Below are 18,722 nucleotides of genomic sequence, written 5' to 3' on the forward strand. Positions count from 1 at the left end.
ACATCACCAGTTGAGCGCTTGGTGATACTGCATATCGTGCTCGTCTAGAAGTTTTAGAGTCTCGGCTGCGAGCCTTGCCTCCGGACTTCCGGACTCTTTTGTGCTTTGCCTCGGTTTGCGAACCAGGCTCGGTTTTCTCTGTTTCTTTTCCTGAGGGGAGGGAGAGGTCCCGTAGGCCATCTCTCAGTGGCCGTGGGCTACATTTGGTGGCCGTAGGCCATTTTGCCCATTTCGGAGCCCGGTCTCCGGTTTTTCGGGATCGTTGGCCATGTGCCTCAGTTCAGGACCGCCAAACCATCTCCGTTTGCTCTGATTTTCGGCATACTTCTTATTTACTCCCTTTTGAGGGACACTGGGGTCTGAGAGACCCACTTCGTGCCCGAATGCCACTTTCGGTGCTTAATAAGCAATTTTCGGGGCCTCGAACTGCGCGTTTTGGCCCCCAAGCTTTCGTTTTGCATCGGTTTTTGTTCTTTTTTTGGCAGGTACCTCTGTTTTATCACCGGGAAGGCCGTAGAAGGGTGGGAGGCCAGCAATTGTTTCTAGAACCAGTTTTTGCTCCTCCGGCGCCCTCCGACGCCCGTTTTTCTCGTTTCCGAGCTAATATTGAACAACCTGGGCCCTTTTTCTTGAACTTTGAACCACATATTTGTGATGTACACACATGGGAGGACCCTAAAAGTTCATGGCCGGCCAGAAAATCCAATTGAACCTTTTGAACCCCTCCTTCCGAGCCAATGTTGAACACCTTGGAGCCATTTTTTTCAACCCCAAACCACATATTTGTGATGTACACACATGGGAGGACCCTAAAAGTTCATGGCAGGCCATTAATTCCATTTGAACCTTTTGAACCCCTCCTCAAAATGGCTTGTTCTCTCTCCTGTTTTAGAGTTTCCACATTCGAACCACAGGGTTGTGAAGAGGAGACCTGGGAGGCCACCTTTTTGTGGTGGCCGGCCACTAATTGAAGTTGACCCTTTTGACCCCTAGCCGGCCGGCTAGGGGGGGTGGCCGGCCGGCCACCTGCAGCTCCAAAAGGTGGCCGGCCATGTTCCTTGCAACACACACTTTACAGCTGTATAGCTGTATCCCCCAGAAAATATCTCAATCCGGGGGATATTTTTTGGGGGAAAACTTACCTCCTTTTCCCCCACCTTTTCCCCACCTTTACACCCTCTTTTTGTTCCTTATAACCAGCTGCAAGCATTTGTATTAGGGGTTAGAAAAAAATCCTTTGAGCCTCTTGCATTATATCCCCTCTCCTTCTCTCATTTTCTACCCTAAAGCACCCAAGTTTCATCCCCTTTTCTTCACTACCACCTAACACTACCACCACCACTCCATTTCCAGCAACAAGGAGGGCTTCTCAGAGGCTAAAGGTGCTGCAACTTGGTCCAAGAAGCAACCAAAGAGTGGTCTACAAGGGTGAGTTGCCATTTCCCCCTTTTTGAGCTTATTTTTGCAACATTTCTTAACCATATATGCTTTTTGCTTTGAGATCCGGCCATAACTGAAAGTGGCCTTCTTTTGAGCTCTTTTTCACTTTTTCTTAAGGGCTCAACCCTGTTTGAGCCCCCCATCTTGCACTTGCTTCAATATCTTCCTTAAATGCTATTTTCTTGCATGCTTTGGCAGCCTATTATGCTTCGGTTTTTGGCCTTTTTACAGCACTGAAAATAGTCGTATTTTGGTCCATTATTCATGTTTTGTTAAGGGCCTTTCATGGTTTGGGACCTCCATATGCTACTTCATGTTATATCCCTCCTTGGTCCCCTTTTCTTGCATGTTTTGGAAGCCTATCATGCTTCGGTTTTTGGTCATTTTACAGAACTAAAAATAGTCTTATTTTGGCCCATTCTTCATGTTTAATTAAGGGTCTTTGGCTGTTTGATGAATATTTTGTATACTTTGTGTTATAGCCACTTTTGAGCCTCATTTTGCATTGCATTTCTAGCATGTTTTTATACTGTTTTGGGGTTTTTACAGTTCTGTAAATAGTCATATTTTTGGTCCCTCTTCAATGTTGTAGAAGGGAATTTTTCAGTTTGGGCTTTGCATATACCACTTGCCTCTTTGGCCACCTTTTGGCCCTTTTTCTTGCATAAGAGCTTAGCCATATCTATGTTTGTTTTTAGGGTTTTTACAGCTCTCTAAAGTGGCTTATTTTTGGCCCCTCTTCAATGTTGTCGAAGGGCCCTAACCTATTTGGAGTTAGCAGCTATGAGTTGCTTCATAATCTCATGTTTAGGGCCATTTTTGCATGCCATCGTTGCCCTATCTTTGCTTACTGTTTGGCCATGATTTGTACTGAAAAAATGCTTAGTTTGAGGCTGCCTTGCTTCTGTCTTTTCATCTCATGTACCAATTATGCATGCTTTGTATAGCTGTAGTTCATTCTATGCGCCTAATTTGCATTTCGGGAGAGATTCCATGCATCGGGTGTGTTTTCGCCTCATTTCGGGGCTGTTTTCCCCCACATTTCATTGCTGAAAATCCATTAACATGTTTGCATATCATTTCCATGCCATTGCATTGCATATACCATTGCCTCGGTTTGCGTGCCCGTGTACACGTATTTCGAGGCACTTCATTTTCATCTACCGGCTTCTTATGTGAGTGTGGCTGAGGCTCTCTCATGTTAGTATAAGTCCATGTTGCATTTTCCATGCCATTTTAGCCATATTGCATTGCATATGCCATTGCCTCGGTTTGCGTGCCCGTGTGCACGCATTTCGAGGCACTTCATTTTCATCTATCGGCCTCTTATGTGAGTGTGGCTGAGGCTCTCTCATGTTAGTATAAGTCCATGTTGCATTCTATATGCCATTTTAGCCATATTGCATTGCATATGCCATTGCCTCGGTTTGTGTGCCCGTGTGTACGTATTTCGAGGCACTTCATTTTCATCTATCGGCCTCTTATGTGAGTGTGGCTGAGGCTCTCTCATGTTAGTATAAGTCCATATCATATTTCCATGTCATTTGCATTGCGTACGTCATTTTCTCGGTTTGCGTGCCCGTGTGCACGCATTTCGAGGCATCTCATTTTTACAGCATAGTGCATACTAGGTTGTATCTTAGATCGCGTTCTGTCATTTTCTCAGTTTGTGTGCCCATGTGCACGCATTTCGAGGCATCTCATTTTCATAGCATTGTGTATGTTAGGATTGTATCTTAGTTGCGTTTCATGCATATCGTGCATATTGCATCGTGTTCGGAATAGGAGTTAGCCCAGGCACAGGAAACGAGGTGCATTTCGTACTCCGAGTGACGGAATGTGTCTCAATTCCCCAGTCACCGACACTCCGGATTACCCATGATGGAGTTAGGTTTTAGCTGTGTTTTCATGTGCATTCATCCTATATTGAATTGTGCATTTCGACTCCTCGGCCATCATGCCTCGGTATGCGTAATTGGTGGCACGAGGATCGAGGCATGCATATATCTGTGAAAATACATTGCTATGTCCCTTTCCTGCTCTCTGTTGCAGCCAAATGAAGAATCAACAACTTTTCGGAGCTCGGCACGCTTTCCAAGATTAACTGCTAAACAGAGGCTAATTGGGGCATCCCGGTGGATTTCCGCGCAAGACAACCCGGACATGCACCATCCATCAGAAGCAAGGCAGTCCCTGGCTTGCATGCCAGTTTTATTTATTTTCTTAGTTAATTTGTTAATTAATTAGGAATTTGTATATTATCCGGACTGTATTATTTGGACTGTAATATTCTTTTATTTGGGACTGTATTATTTATTCAGACCCTCTGCGCGAGGGCACAACTGTAATAAGTGTGCGTGTGTGTGTTGTATGTCTTCCAACCCCACGTCTTTCTCCCTTTTATTTACCTGCTTATAATAGTTAGATTAGGGCATGTTTAAATTAGCATACAGTATGACAGCATGTTTGCATCATTCATCTGTATTGCATGCACCGGGCTCGGCGCATCATACTAACTGCATTGTACTTTCAATTCCAAATTGAATACATGATAGTCGTAGCATTTCATATGCCATCCTAGAATAGCCGAGCCTGCTATAGTTGCATTTTGCATGTGTTGCATTAGGCATTTCTGTATAATTAGGATCATGCATGATTTCTAATGAGTTTCTGTTTTGGCTTGGAGTACTCGGTAAGCTTTATGCTTTAGCATCCTTGCATGCGTGTGAGTGACTGCCATGAATAGCATACTTACCATAAGGCTATGTGCTTACGTGATATAACTGCCTGAATGCCTGTGGGTGAAGGTTGGGTTACTTAAATTGGAATAAATCATCAAATGTTTTTTTAAGCCTACTTGCGAGTAGCGAACCATCTTTCAAATAAACAAGCATGAAATGTTTTGTTCCAATTCAGGCGACCCAGTCTATACTTGTATGCTGTGCGCATCACATAGTAACCTAGGCTAATAACCAGAATAAGGACACACAAAGTTTTCAAAAATAGATATCATGGTTAGTAGAGGCCGATCTTTGATCGGGCGAGCGGGGGTGCTCACGAAGTGACCTTCCCCAATCGTACCCAAGTTCCCGAGCCGAGGCAACTTTGGTGATGACGGACACGTGGCCTTTGGCACCGAGTCAGGGTTTCCTAAATTTTCCAAAATAAAATATTTAGGTGGCGACTCTGTATCTGGCAAAGCAGTCCATGTTTGGCACTTCTTTCAAAAATCTGTTTTCTCAAAACGATTTTCCGGATTTGGACTCTTTGGTTCAGACTTAGAACCGTGACTACAAATCGAGTCCGAGCTGTAGCGAGGTCCCCCGCGGGCTTGTGACAGATAGTGACTTTTTGACTTTTTTAAATCATGCCAAACAAGGCCTTAATCCGTATTTATGATTATTAATATGTTTTAATGCACTAACCTTACTGTGTTGTACTATTATATATTTATGATTATTTCCTTAAGTAATTCAATCTGACTTTAATATGGGGTGTTTGGCATATTTATATAGAAAACAAGACAAGACAAGAGAATGTTGGTCGGGAAATTATAATAATAATGTAATGTAATAGAGAAATAATGACTAATATGTCGTTTTCTATATAAGTGGTCTTGTATATACTAATTGATATATTAATTAGTGTATTAATATGTCTTGTCATTTGTATAATGGGTGAGATTCATAGTTTTAAAGTGACAATATCATAACATATGTTAGTACACTAATTGGTATACTAATTGGTGCGTATAACTTTATTCTTATATTTTTATGGTAGTGTAACGGTGCAAGTCCTTCTTATCTACTGTTTGATGCAGTTTATTGTAAGTTAAAAGTTGGTAATCAGAAAGTAGAAGTCAAAAGCATCCCTTTCCCAGTTTCTAAATAATCAGCTTTTCTCAGCTTATTTAAGTTATTTCTGCCTAAAAAACTGTAAGCAGAAACTGCACCAAACAGTCTGACATAGATTTCCAAATTAAAATAAGTTATAATCACCCCCTATAATCCACACCAAACACCCCCTATGTATCAAAATTATACCAGAAAAAATTTCATTTATAGTATAATTATGTTTTTACTGTTCCATTAATTTACAATTTCCCATAATGCAACGCACTGTTTTAAATATTATAAACATAAATTTAATACCTATTTATGATTATTAATATTTTTTACGGAGATTGACCAATAAGTCCCATATTTTAGACTTATAATCCATATAGTCCCATATTTTTTCTTGTGATCCATTTTGTCTTTTTGAATGTTTAATGACTCATTTACCTACCATATTTGAGTATTACATCATGCACATCACGTTGGAGTGTCACATTTGAGAAAAGTACATTAAAGAGTTTTTAATTTTTTTAGAGTGTCGCATCATACCCGATACGTTGGAGTGTCATATGTCACATTTGGGAAAAGTACATTTAGGAGTTTTTTTAATTTTTTTTAGGTTGTCACATTATACCTGACACGTTGTCATGTCTGGAAAAAATACACTAAGGAATTCTTTGTTTTTTCTTGGAGTAAAAGTTTCGGAGTGTCACATCATACCCGCCATGTTATTACATTTCAAAAAAGTACACAAATGAGTTTTTAATTTTTTTAGAGTGTCACATCGTTGGAGTGTTACATTAATACCTGTCATATGGGAGTATCACATCATACCTGTCACATTAATAAAAGGGTATAGTTGTTCACCAAAATACTACCAAAATAAAAAAATAAGACTGTAGACGTCCCCGAACGTCCCGGAAGGAAACCCCCTTCCCCCGGTTTTGTTCATTAGGCTCACTACAGTTCAGGACTCAATGTCACGGTCCTGTATCTAATCTCGCAGAGTACAATACAAGACCGATGAAATCATCAAAGAGTCCAAATCCGGCAAATCGTTTTTTAAAACAGATTTTTTGAAAGAAGTGTCAAACGTGGACTGCTTTCCCAGATACAGAGTCACCACCTAAATATTTTATTTTGGAAAATTTAGGAAACCCTGACTCGTTGCCTAAGGCCACGTGTCCGTCATCACCAAAGTTGCCTTGGCTCGGGAACTTGGGTACGATTGGGGAAGGTCACTTCGTGAGCACCCCCGCTCGCCCAATCAAAGATCGGCCTCTACTAACCATGATATCTAGTTTTGAAAACATTATGCGTTCTTATTCCGGTTATTAGCCTAGATTACTATGTGATGCGCACAGCATACAAGTATAGACTGGATCGCCTGAATTGGAACAAAACATTTCATGTCTGTTTTGAAAATGGTTTGCTACTCGCAAGTAGGCTTGAAATGCAGATTTTGCCACCCTCGGGTGGGCTTAGAAAAGATGGTTTTACCACTATCTATTGGGCTTAAAACTCACAGTCGATGGTTTGTTCCAATTCAAATAACCCAACCTTCACCCACAAGCATTCAGGCAGTTATATCACATAAGCAGTTTAGCCTCATGGCAAGCATACTATCATGGCAGTCACTCACACACATGCAAGGATGCTAAAGCATAAGTACTTACCGAGTACTCCAAGCCAAAACAAAAGCTATGTTAGAAATCCATGCATGATCCTAACTATACAGAAATGCCTAATGCAACACATGCAAAATGCAACTAAAATAGGCTCGGCTATTCTAAGGATGGCATGTGAAATGCTATAACTAACAAGTATTCAACTTGGAATTGAAATACAATGCAGTTAGTATGATGCGCCGAGCCCGGTGCATGCAAGACAGATGAATGAATACAAACATGCTATCATACTGTATGCTAATTGAAACATGCTCTAATCTAACCATCATAAGCAGGTAAATAAAAGGGAGAAAGACATGGGGTTGGAAGACATACATCACACACACACACACACTTATTACAGTTGTGCCCTCGCTCAGAGGGTCCGAAAAAATAATACAGTCCGAAATGAATAACGAATTATAGCTAATTATTACACATCCACTAACTAACTAACAAATTAGCTAAGTAAGCTATAAACTGGCATGCAAATGGATTGCCCTGGCTCTGTTTTGGATGACAATGAATGCATGCATGCTCGATGCGCTTTGTCGGTAAATTCCATAGCGATGCCTTGTCCCGCCATTGTTTGCAGCTGATTTCAGAAACTTACACAAAGCTCCAGGAGGCTAAAACTCCACCTGGGAAAGGCTGCCGACCAGCTCTTGGCTCAGGAAACACCTGCCGACCACCCCTCATGGTGAAAACCAAAAAAGGTGGTCGGCCTACCAGAAAAACTGGTCGGCCAACCACTTTCTGCCCCTGGACTCTGGTTTTTCTGCAACGAAGGCAAGAAAGAGAGAAAGCAATGTATTTTCAACATATGTGTGCGCGACCACTCCTCCCCGTCCTTGCACAAGCTCTAGGGAGTGTGGCCCTCGGTTCTCGAGCCACCAATCACGCATCTCGATGCATGATGGCCGAGAGACCGAATTGCACGTTTTAATATGACATGAATGCAGGTATGAACATATGAAGCCAACAATTCTATCATAGATAATCAAGAACGTCGGGGACCGAGAATCGAGGCACGTTTTGTCACTTGGAATACGAAACGCCCCTCGTTTCCCGTACTTGGACTAAACCCTATTCCAAGCACCATGCAAATGGAATGGCATGCACAATGCGACTAACATGCAACCTAACATATGCAATGCTCTGTACTAAAATGGCATACACAATGTGCGTGATGTAACATGGCACACACAATGTTCTAAGATGCAACCTAGCATACGCAATGCTATGGATTGAAATGGCATACACAATGCACGATGGACTTACACCAATATGAGTGGACCTCAGCCACACTCACATCAGTGGCCATTAGATGAAAATGAGACAACCGAGATGTGTGCACACATGGACGAATACCAAGGACCAAACCTAAGGCATCAAATACCACTCTACCAAAGCATGGTAAGGGATGAAGCATGGCATTCAAACATGTAATTTTCAGCACTGAAACATAATGCTAAATGGTCCCGAAACATGGAAATATGGCACCCGATGCATGGAATAAGCCCCGAAACTCAAAACTAGTCCAATGCACTGAACCACAAGTATACAAAGCAAGCATTATTTGATCATGAAGTCTAAAGACAGAGCCAAGGCAGTCCCAAAACATGCACATTTCCAGTTTAAAGCATGGCCAAAAGATGCTAACATGATGGACTAAAATAGCATGCAACATTGGCTAGTAAGTATGGGTTGTATTACGACTATATGATGCGCATGAGATCTCATCAAACCAGCCAAAAACAGTGAACAAAACATGCCAAAATATACCCAAATAATCATTGAAATACAGCCAACGCATGCAAAAATGAGGGGCTTCTTTGGAGTGCCATGCAAGGGGTTGTTAAGCACATACAAGATAGACATGAAGCATAGCAAAACCACCTCTGGAAATGGACTATGAAAGACCTAAAACTCACCAAATTGGCCTTGAAATGGGTCTAGGAAACATGCAAAGAAAGGCCCCTTTGAAAGGCCTTGGATGGGATTGCTCTACACATGCATTGTAGACATAAAACATGGCCAAAAGGGCCTTGGACAGAGCCAAAGCAGACCCCAAAAGTCACAGAATGAGGCCTGAAACATGACTTCGAAGCATGAAAAATAGGGTCCCTTTGGAAGGCCCAAAAGACCACCAAACAAGACAAGGAGAGAGGGGGTCACCCCCCTCTAATTTTGGCCCTCAAAAATACATCTAAGCCACTAAAAATCCACTAGATTTCAGTGGCTAAGAGGCCAAACCATAGCCAATGCAAGTGCTCTAATGCATGGCCCTAATCATGAAGGAATGAAGCATGCATAGGGGAGGATGACCCCAAACAGAACAATTCCCTTAATAAAACTTGAAGAGGGGCTCAAAATAAGAACTTTTTCAGTTTATGACAACTCTCAAAAATGTTTACAAGTAGGGCTAAAATATGATGCCAAAATAGCCCTAAAAGAGAGATAGAGGGTAAGGGGAAGTAGATGACCTCAAATAGCAAAGTGTTCTTAAACAAAGTTGAAGAGGGGTTCAAAATAAAAACTTTTTCAGTTTATGTCGAAGCCCAGAAATACTTGCAAATAGGGCTAATCAATGGAGCAAAAAAATACAAGTTTAAGAGAAATAGGCACTTACCCTTGAAGAGCAGCAAAGCTGAAGCTTTTGGACCAAGTTGGTGGACCTTCAACCCTTGCAAATCAGTCCCAAAGTGCTGTAATGGATGATGGAGATGTGGTGCTAAGGGTTGTAGTGCAAATGGGCCAAGAAAATTAGGGTTTTGGAGCTTGGAATAGTGAAAATGGAGGATGGAGGGTGTATGCCTTAAGAAAAAATGTTCAACCCCTAGCAATGGAAGAGGAGAGAGAGGTGTAGAGAGAGAGGCTCTCAAAACTTGCTCAAGAAGTCCTTCAAAAATGTGAGATATAACTCATATATAGCCCAAAATTAGAGTTGGCTCGAAAATATCTGATTATAGGACAGCTGGAGGTTGTGGAAGACAGCTGGAGGGAAAATATCTATCAATTCTAAGCTTTTTGGGCATAAGTGGTCGGCCAGCCACTTTTTATGGTCGGCCAGCCACCTTTCCTGGTCGGCCGACCACTTTTTCAGGAGAGGGTGGTCGGCCAGCCACCGTTTCGGGTCGGCCAGCTAGTTTAGGAAAATTCTGTTTTCCAGGTCCAATTTCAAATGGCCATAACTCCTTCATTTGAACTCCTTTTCAGGCCATTCTTGTGTCCAAATTGAAGCCCCGGAAGTTATCTTTCCAATGGCACCATCCTTGAATTAAAATTCCTTCTGTGAAAAAAGTTATGTCTGTTTTGGTGAAGCCGCGCAGATTCAGTCCAACCGAATTCATGCCGAACTTCTCCCAAACTAGTTTTCTTCTCTCCTTTCCTCTTTTTTTCAACTTCAAACCCCTAAACAAAGTGTTTTGAAAGATTTTTCAAAGATTTCATCTCTCATTCATTCATTTCTACTTTGTCCTTGCTCGGTTTACCGAAAAGCGCAACATTTGACAAAATGCGAGTCTCGGAACATCGTAGGAACTTTGTTTCAAAAAAAAAATATTTTGAAAGAGAGGGTTTTAAGGTCTAAAATCTTTTGATCAAGATCGTTTTGGTCCAAAAAGGGGTATGAAGTTGAGATTTGACTCTTCTCTTGCCGAAGAAACTGAACTTTTGTCCTGCACACATTTCTCCACCAAGTAAACCATCAGTAGCGTCCAAGTCTTAAGGGTGGTAAAAAATGGGGTGTCTACAAAGACCATGCGGAAATAAACTCTCCACTAATAGAACTTAACAGATCAATAGAAAAAACTTGAGACTAATTAGAGTACTCATTTGTGAAATAGGATTTATTGGTAAATATGTACTAACCTTACTATGCTATACTACTATATATTTATGATTATATCCTTGAGTAATTTACTTTGTCTCTATTATGGAGTGTTTGGCGAAAGGCTTTTTTGGTTTTTTGGACTAAAATAGTATTAAAATATAAAATAGACTAAAATAGCTAATAAAACAAAATATCACATCAAATCCATAATTATTTCACTTTTTTCTCACAAATATTACGTTCGACTATAAAAAAATCCAACATTTTTCACTAACACACCTACTTTAGCCTACTAAAATAGCTAAAAATTAAAATAGCTTACTAAAATAGCCATTTGTTTGGGTCTACTTATATTTTTTAATCTTTTTATTTTATTTTCTGAAAACAAGTGTTTCAATCTTTTCATTATTTTTTTAAATACAAAAAAAAAAAAAAAAAAAAAAGAAGAAAAAACCACATGCAACCAACCAGTCAATTTTTTTACAGTGAACTCGACATTCCATTTCATTTGAAAAGTATATTATCTCAAGTAGAAAAATTGCCATCTAAATAAAGAACGTAGTATGTCAACACATAACATTGTGTTATGATGGTAAAAATTGAAATGACCGTCGCATGGATGATCTCGAATCAAATTTATTGGATAGTCTAACATTAAACATTTACATTTGTGCAAACACATTTGATTAAAATATAAAGTTTCATTTACTAAAGTCATGTTAGGTTAAGATGAGTTGCAATATCTATTTGTCTTCTATAATTTGTGTACAAGTATCAAGAACTCATGTGGTGATGATAGTGATGATAATAGTATTGACATTTGTGAGGGTGATGGCAATACAGTTTACAGATAGTATAATTATAAGAGGTTAAAAATTTAACATTCTACATTTAGAATAATTAAAATATCACGATAACTGTCACACAATATAAAAAATATATTATTATATTATGATTTGATTTTGTATTTGAGGTGCGAATTATACATAATAAAATATTTTTATGTCACGTGATTGTCAATGTATCATTTTTTGTCTAATTTTGAACAACAAATTAACTTTAGAAGAAAATTGAAAAAAATTATAACATGAAGGGCTAAAGTGAAAAATAATAAACTTTAAGAATCAAAGAAAAAAAGTGACTAAACATAAAAAGAAAATTTGGTCATTTTGTCATAGCTTGTCTTTATATAGGCCAAGCATTTTATAGTGTAGATCTTTGACCTAAGAAAATTTAAAATTAAATTTATGACCGAATGCCCTTTATAATATTTAACATGTAAGAGAAGAATTTACATTTTTAATAAATCTGTGTATTCGTAATTTTTATCTTATTAAGAAGAGCTTCTTGTGAAGTGGTCATTACATACAAATTAGAAAAAAAAAACCGCGCAATAGACATCTAATGGGTCATCAAGGGCCTGTTAAACATTGACATTGTTTGGTTTTAAAAAATTTAACTCACGTTTTAGAAAAATGAATTTTTAATTCTTCGTATTTTTTTTCTCATTTTTAGTCAAAAAAAATTAATATTTTAATATTTATGTATTTTATAGATGTATTTAACTTAGATACACTTAAAAAGTATTAGTTAAAGTACACGTGCAACGGATATAGCTATTTTGGTCCAATCCATTTTTTTCACCAATTGTAGCAAGTAGTGTTCATGGATTTAAATAAAATTTTGACAAAATTAGAGATCAACTTCTACAGGTACTCTCTGCATGTATATCATTTGAAAATGAAATTAAAGTTAGGCAAAGTAAAAAATATAAATTAAGGTGTGAATTAACTTATTTGCAATTATCTACATTGCATAATCAAAATATAGTTTGGATATAAACATCTAAAAATGTATATTTAAACATAGTATAAGGTTGTGTATTATAATCATTAAATCAATCAATTAAATGTAAATAGGGATCATTTTTTTACTAATTGATAAAAAAAATATAAATGTAGAAAAAAAAATTGAAGAAGTGTTGGCTACATATTTTGTAAAAGCCAGTTACAGTTCGACACGTGACATAGTAAGGGTAATAAAGGAAGGTTATTCAAGCCCTTAATCCTGGTCGTACACGTGGCAATAAATATTGGTCCTCACATGATCTGAGTAACACTAGATCAAATAACGGGATGCAAGATGACGTGTCCTCAACGGTTACTCATATTCAAATCTAAGTACAAGAGGGAAGCTCAACTGCCAGTAATGGCGTAATGGAGCTACTTGTAAGGAAGCATGATCAACGATCATGGAGGAGCAGTTCGACGGTTCGAAGTGCAGTTCGAAGGTCATCACTGACGAGTATAAATAGCAGGACAGCCCCCAGAAAAAAGGACGGACTCAGATCATACAAATCAGTCATTTACTTCATATATTTTCTTTCCAGTCATTTACATTTCCCGTCTTTAAATACCTGCACTTTAAATACTCGCACTGCACTTCAATTCATAGGAGTAGCTTCAAGTAGATTCAAGTAGATTGCTGTTGTAAACCTCTCCGAGGCTGAGTTCGGACCATTGTAAGTGTTCATTTTTATGAAATACTTCAATTGTTCTTCATATTACTGTTATTTCTCTTAATTTCTCCTAATTCAAGCCACCAGTAAAAGTCCTCTTCATTGAGGCTGAAAAGAACTAAAACACAATCGTCTGATAATTGGTTGGCAATCATAATTTCTGTAAGGACTGATTGATCCTTGCTGGCACGCTCATATTTACAAAACTACTCTTCGAAAAGCCAAAAAGCCAACATATATTTTTGGCACGCCCAGTGGGACTTAATTAAAAATGGCTAGAAGAAGACGACAAGGAGAAAATGAACGCTTCGAAGAAGGCGTGGAAGGAGAGGTAGAAATACCAAATCCAGAGGATAATGTGGTAACACATCCTGTGGAAACTCCTATATTGTCAGAACCCATGGTCGAACAGACCAGTACTTCTGGACAAGAATCATATGTTCATATTATTGGACAAAACCAAGGAATTGGACCGTCCACTATGCCATTTATTCAACCAACAAATCCATGGGATGGTTTAGTGAATGCCATGGGACAACAATTAATGAACACAATGGAAAGGTGGGCAACATCCTTTTTGGATCGAATGAATAACCACCAACCAACAAACACAAGACAAACGGAGGAAGTTGTAAATGTCCCCCAACAAAGATTGGCTAGAGAAAAACAGCCTATGCAAGTTAATGGACATACTAATGGTCAAACTAGTACCCAAAACTTTGAAAGACCATCACCTCAGTCTTGGTATGAACCCTGAAATGCCTATAGCAGGCCAAAATGCCTCAGTACTTAATAATGAAGCCACACAAGTTGGTGGATCTGGCCAAGTACAAGAAACTGGCGTAAGAATGGTTACAAATCCCATGTTCGAAGCCATACCTGGCACAAGGGGGTACACTAATCCCTTATTCGAATTTACACCCGGGGGGTTGGAGGGTTTTCCTACAAATGGTAGAGACACAACACCTGTTCCAGCACCTTTTGCAGGTCCTTTCGCAGGTCATGCTCAAAGGGGTTATCCATACCCTCAACAGCAACCTGCACCGCAAGGACAACTAGCCCCAAATTTACCACCTTATGGACCAAGAGGACCACAAGCACAAGTTTGTCCACCAAATCTTGTGTTTGCTCCTCCAGTAGTGGTTCAGCAAGCACAAAATATGGTCCCTAGAGACCAGATTGTTGATATTGTTAGGGAGATATGTGGACCAATGGCTCGGGGGGTCCAGACTCCTATATACAGAAAACCATACCCGGAATGGGTAGATAGGGTACATGAATACCCAAGGGGATTTAGGATACCAGATTTTACCCTTTTTTATGGGACTGGAAATCAATCAACGATAGAACATATTGCCAGGTTTGCTGCTCAATGCGGTGAATTTACTAACCATGACTATATGAAACTGAGATTATTTCCGAATTCCCTAACAGGGGGAGCATTTGTATGGTACATCAACCTTACACCTGGCTCCATTCAAAATTGGCAACAAATGGAAGAGGCATTTCATGCCCAATTCTTCCAATCAGAGCCAGAAGTATCTATGGCAGATTTGGCTAGGTTGAGTCAAAGGCCTGAAGAAAAGGCTACTCAGTTTATTGCCAGATTTAAAAGGGCTCGAATAAATGTAGAGTCATCCTGCCAGAGCCAGAATTCGTTAGATTGGCTCAAAATGGTTTAGAATTCAGGCTTCGAAAGAAGTTTGATTCAACTGAATTCAGAGATTTGGTCGAACTGACCTATAAGGTGTCTCGATATGAAACATTATTAGAAGAGGAACAAGATCGAAATAATGCATCATATAAGACATATTATAGAGATCCTAATTATGAAATAGATGCAGCAGAGATTGTAGGCAAAGAACCTGTGATCTGTGAAGCATTAATTCGTAAGGATACAACTATAGACCAGCAGTTTAAAAAGAAAGACTTTCACAGAAAATACTCTTTCGATTTGACAAAAGCAGATGACATCTTTGATCATTTGCTCGCGGCTAATTTCCTTAAGTTGCCTAAAGGAGTAAAACTACCATCTCCAGATGAACTGAAAGGAAAAGTATACTGTAAATGGCATAATTCTTGGTCTCACTCGACTAAAAACTGCATTGTTTGTCGAGACAGGATCCAAGAACAGATTCGGAAAGGAAGTTTGAAGTTCTCAGCTAAAACAGAAAAAGCCATGGGAATTGACAGTGATCCCTTTCCAGAAGTTGGAGAGGCAGCAGCCAATGTCATTACATCAGATTTCCAGAACTTGTCCTTGACAGAATTGGAGGAAGTCAATGTGCAGATGCATGTTGCTAATCAAACCAACGTCAAGAAGAATACTAGAAGACCACCAGTTATTGAACAGGGTTCCTCACACCAGATGGAACGTTCTGATGAAGAATCACTGGATGATGATTCTTTAGAAGCAGCGGTGATGCAGAGAATGTGCCCCAGGTGCAGACTCAGTTACAAGTGGTTGAAGGGGCTTCCAACTGATGGGAAGCAATACTACAGGGATGTTTAGAGACGTCCTAAATCAACCAATGCTTACAATAAAAGGCCGTATCCGGCTAGTGATAGGCATAGACCACCAGTGGTTGAGCCTGTGGTAAACAGAATGCATGACAAAGGCAAGGAGCTCTTGCATGAATCCAGGCCACATAACTATTATAGAATGGAGAGTAGCCATTCTGAAAGAAAGCTGGAGAGAAGTTCAGTTCATGGAATCAAAGCCAGAGATTGGCTCCCTAGACCAGTTTCACGCAGGACAGAAAATGGTCACCCTTATCGAAGGTCTGAATCAGATTCAAAACATGAGGACAAAACCAAGCACTTACCTTCACGGCCAGTTTCGAAGATGGCTTCGAAGGTGGAAAAAGGCAGGTCAGCTTCTGAATCAGTAAGCTCATGGGTACCTGGGGTCCCGGATTGGTTTGTAATGCAAAACAAACCTAGGGAGGTGCGTGCTTATGGAGATACTGTAAACCAAGGCAGGATGATCAAGCCTCCTATGGTGGCTCCGAACAACTGGGTGCTGCTTAAACACCCAAAGACGAGGGAACCCGACATGATCCCAGTCATCTCAAGATCACAGAGGAGAAAAATTCAGCGCAGGTACACCCAGTACCAAAAGGATCTGAAGGAAGGTGGAGAAAATTCTTCATCAGTCAAAACGGAAGGGAGGAAGAACCCAAAATCAGACCATGCTCCAAAGCTAGTTCCACAGAGCAAAGTGGTCTGCAGCCGAGAACAGTTGGCCAAGGTTCATTCTGAACTGAAAACCAGAGAAAAGGCTAGTTTGGTAGGGTTGGAGAAGGCTCTGATGGAGACAGACAGCGAGACTGAAGAAGAGAGTAGCGTAAGCCAGAAGAAAGAGGTCGTGGAGGAAGAGATGTTCGAAGCCTTCATGGCTGAGCAAACGTTTCTGACTGAAGAACCAGTTGGGAAAGATCCTTCGAAGGGATCAGTTAGCGATGAAATACCAGAATGCATCATGCAGGATGTTTCTGAGGGAGTCGACCAAAGTAACCAAGAGGGGAAACAAGTACAGCCAGCCATCCAGTTTGGCTCGTTTCCCCCAGTATCAGTAAACATGGTACACATACTACCACAAGAATTTCAAGCTGGAGATGAGAATCAAGAGGGGCAGGAAGCTGACCCAGTTCAGATCTCTAGTGAAGACTCACAAGCAAGTATGGTGCAAGATAACTTCGAAATGGTCATCCCGATGGAAGACGGATATGAGAGCGAGGAGGTGGTAAGCATCAACCTATCGTATCCATTTGAGTATCCTTCGGATTCGATGACGCAGCACGTCAAGCCTTTGTACATCAAGGCTTTCTTTGATGGAATACAGCTGAACCAAGTCCTGATAGACAATGGGGCAGCAGTAAACCTACTCCCTAAATCTTCTTTGAAGAAACTAGGGAAAAAGAATCCCAGGTTGATACCAACCAGCACAACCATTGCTGGTTTTGCTGGAGATAAGCAAATGGCTCAGGGGATTCTACCCATTAATTTAAGTGTGGGAACCAGGGATTGTATGACAGCATTCTTCGTAATTGACAGTAATGCTAAATACAATGCTTTGCTTGGAAGGGACTGGATCCACACTAACAAGTGTGTGCCTTCTTCTTCACATCAGAAAATCATGATGGCCTTAGGCAATGGAGAGACAGAGGAGATCGATGCAGATCCTCAACCCTTCATAGCCTGTGCAGACTTTGCGGAGGCTAAATTGTATATTGAAGGAGTAACACCTCTCAGTATACTGATGAAAGATGACAGCTCAGCCGAAGTGACGGCTGATGAGGAGGTGACACACCTGAAGCACTTAGTCCAAAAAGGTGCTGATGAAGAGGTTGTCCTTAGAGATGACAATGATGCCTGGTTATAGGCAAAGAGAGGAACCACAAGAAGCCAAGTCCTTGGCTTTGATTAAATTTTCAGCATTGGACATAAAAGCAATAGTCCAGAAAGTTCAGGAGCAAGAGAGAGAGGCCATGATAATTGGCTGCAAACAGCAGCAGCAACAGGCTAGAGTCTTGACTCTTGGTAAGTACTGTGCCTTGGACATTGAAACAAAAGTCCAAGAAATACAGGAAGAGGAAGCCTTGTGGACAGATTTTGTCTACGAGGAGGAGGACAGAGATATTGAATTGAAGAACTTAGGGGCAGAACCAAGCTTGAAGATCACTTCAAAGGCAGCAGAAACTAGAGGGAGTTCTCATGCACAAGACCCTTTAGAAGAAGTAAATCTAGGGGAAGGTTCTGTACAACAGCCCACTTATGTAAGTGCTTGTTTGAATGCTCTGGACAGAAACCAGCTATTGGTTGTTCTGAAGAAATACAAAGATTGCTTTGCATGGTCTTATAATGAACTACCAGGATTGGACAGGTCATTAGTGGAACATAGGCTTCCTATGAAGCCTAACTTCAAGCCATATAAGCAGAAACCAAGAAGGATGAGTCCAGAAGTAATTCAGAAGGTCAAGGAAGAGATCCTTAGACTCCTCAAGGCAGGTTTTATTAGAACAGCCAGGTATGTCGAGTGGCTATCTAATATTGTGCCTGTAGTCAAGAAGAATGGCAAAATGAGGGTATGTATCGATTTCAGAAATTTAAATCTGGCAACTCCCAAAGATGAGTACCCCATGCCTATAGTGGATTTGCTGGTGGACAGTTCAGCAGGTCACCAAGTCTTGTCAATGATGGATGGGCATTCCGGCTATAACCAAATCTGCATTGCAGAAGAAGATATCCACAAGACAGCATTCAGATGTCCTGGGAATATTGGCACCTTTGAATGGGTTAAAATGCCATTTGGTCTAAAGAATGCTGGAGCTACATATCAAAGAGCCATGAACACCATCTTTCATGATCTTATTGGAGGATATTTGGAATGTTATATTGATGACATTGTGGTTAAATCCCAATCC

The sequence above is a fragment of the Camellia sinensis genome, chromosome 8 (assembly GCF_055761805.1).
Source record: "Camellia sinensis isolate YWXY chromosome 8, ASM5576180v1, whole genome shotgun sequence".
NCBI lineage: Eukaryota > Viridiplantae > Streptophyta > Magnoliopsida > Ericales > Theaceae > Camellia > Camellia sinensis.